The sequence below is a fragment of the Camelus dromedarius genome, chromosome 13 (genome assembly GCF_036321535.1).
Source record: "Camelus dromedarius isolate mCamDro1 chromosome 13, mCamDro1.pat, whole genome shotgun sequence".
NCBI lineage: Eukaryota > Metazoa > Chordata > Mammalia > Artiodactyla > Camelidae > Camelus > Camelus dromedarius.
Genome location: NC_087448.1, coordinates 15,720,456 through 15,722,938, shown reverse-complemented (window position 1 = coordinate 15,722,938; position 2,483 = coordinate 15,720,456).

Sequence of the window (2,483 nt, the reverse complement as noted above, 5' to 3'; positions counted from 1 at the left end):
ATCAGCTGAGAGCCTTATGGGGGGTTCCCTTGTAACTTACTCTTTGCTTTTCTCTTGCTGCCTTTAGAATCCTTTCTTTATCCTTGACTCTGGCCATCTTGATTATGATATGTCTTGGTGTGGGTCTATTTGGGTTCTTCCTGTTTGGGACCCTCTGAGCTTCCTGTACTTGGATATCTGATTCCTTCTTTAAGTTTGGGAAGTTTTCAGTCATGATTTCTTCAAAAACCTTTTCAGTCCCCTTTGATCTTTCTTCTCCTTCTGGGACCCCTATTATGCGAAGATTGGGACGCTTTATATTATCCCATAGGTCCCTTATGCTATTTTCATTATTTTTTATTTGCTTTTCTTGTAGTTCTTCTGAATGGGTGCTTTCTATTGTCCTGTCTTCTAGATCACTAATTCGTTCCTCTGCATTATCTAGTCGGCTTTGCACAGCTATTAGATCATTCCTCATCTCTGTCAATGAGTTTACCCATTCTACTTGGCTCTTCTTTATAGCTTCAATTTCATTTTTGGCATATTTTATATCTCTAAACACTATCTCTTTTAATTCCTTCAGCAATTCGATCACTCCTTTTTTGAAATCTTGATCTAGTAGGCTATCGATGTCTATTTCGTTGATCTTTCTTTCAGGGGATTTCTCTTGTTCTTTTAATTGGGAAAGGTTTTTCTGCTTCTTCATCTTGCTCATACCTCTCTGGCACTGTGGTTTATGGAGTATCAGTTGTTTATTTTGGTCCTTAAGGATTTTACCTATCTGATGCCTATTTAGGACTAGAACTTAGGAAAAAAAGAAAAAAAATAAGAGAGAGAGAGAGAAAGAATTTTAAAAGAAGGGAGAAAGAGGGTTTGAAAACAGTGTATAATGAATAATAGAAGAGTGAGTTGAAGCAGAGTATTAATCGGGTTGAGACGTCCTTTTAAAACCTTTACAAAAAAAGGGGGGTGGAGATGAATAGATGTATTTGAAACCTGTGTCTAATCAATAGCAGGACATCAAAACCCAAGAGAAATAGAAATGAATTAAGAAGTAAAGATTAAGAGAGTAATAGAAAATAGAGCAGGTAAAAACAGATTTAAAAAAAAAAGGGGGTGGGTTTGTCGGTGTTCTCCTGGAGTCTGTGTGCTTTTAATGTGAAGTCTTTCTGTCTTCGTCCTGTTTTGGAAGCTCAGCTTGCTGTTTTCAGAGGCCCTCCGTTGGCGCCCTCTTCTGTGCTGCTCCCAGCACCTGTCGGCAAGCAGATCGCGCCTCCTCCTAACACTGGGTCAGGTGCAGCTCTCCTCTGCTGTGGGCGGGCGGGTCGCTGCCCCTCTGGATGCCGCAGTCAGATGTTGCAGACTGGCCGGGTAGGAGGGCGGGTCGTGCCCCCTCCCAGCACCTCGGTTAGGGGCTGTGTTCCTGCCCAAAAGGCAGGAGGCCGCTCTCACTCTACCTGCGCCGCCGCCGGTAGCTCCGCTGCTCTGTGCGGCTGCGCGCTCCGCCCTGGTCGGCGCTCCGCCCTGGTCAGCGCTCCGCGGGTGGGCTTGGGGAAGACCAAGGGACAGCCCTGTCCCTGCTCCGAGCCAAAACCCAGCTCCTTGTTTGTCTTTGTGGAGCAAGTTCTCTGAGGGACCAGGATGGAAGGATCCTATCTGCCCCGGGCTGCAGGCCAGTCTCAGTCTGGCCTTTGAGGCTGCTATGCCCTTCGGTGGGGATGCAGGTTTCGCCCCCGCCCCCGCCTGAGTGCTAAGCGCGGAGGATATGGAGGCTGTGCCTGAGCCCCGCCTCTCTTCCCCCGAAAACTTTCCGCGGGTTTTCAGAGATGGGGGTGTGCACCCTTCCCCCGAGAGCACATCAACCTTGCTGTTTTATGGAGGGCCCAGGTTGTTCTGCCCTGTGCACCCACAGCCACGGCACGCAGCCCCTTGCGTTCCCCCGGGTCTGCCTCCGTGCAGCCACTTCCGTCCTCCGCCCGGCTTGTGCAGCCTGGCCCTGCCAGCGGCTGCCGGCCCGCGTCTAAGGCTGGGTGTCGGGGGGACGCTCTGTGCCCGTTTAACTTAGTTCTGTTAGTCAAGGGCTGCTCTGTACAGATCCAAGCCTCGGAGGCTCCCCCTCCGTCCCGCTGGCCTCGCAGTTGGAGAGGGGAGACCCAGCGAGCGAGCGCCAGTCCTCCTTTGCCGCTCCCTCCCCGCGGGACCCGTCCCGCGCTGCTTTGCCTTTTGTTCTTTCTCTTTTCCTTTTCTCCTACCAGATTTTTGGCGTCTTTATCTTTTGAAGAGGGCGATGTTCTGTCGGAGTTCCACAGGTGCTCTGGTTGGCTGAGTGGGTCTGCAGTTGTGGGTCTTGGTGTATCTGTGGGAGAGGGTGACCTGCGAGCGTCCTTCTACTCCGCCATCTTCCGGAAATCCCTTACAAGGGTTTTTAAACTTAGAGCTTTATGAAACAATAGAAGACTTAATGGAGAATGATTGAACTGACAGTAAAAATTTATATTCAGTTT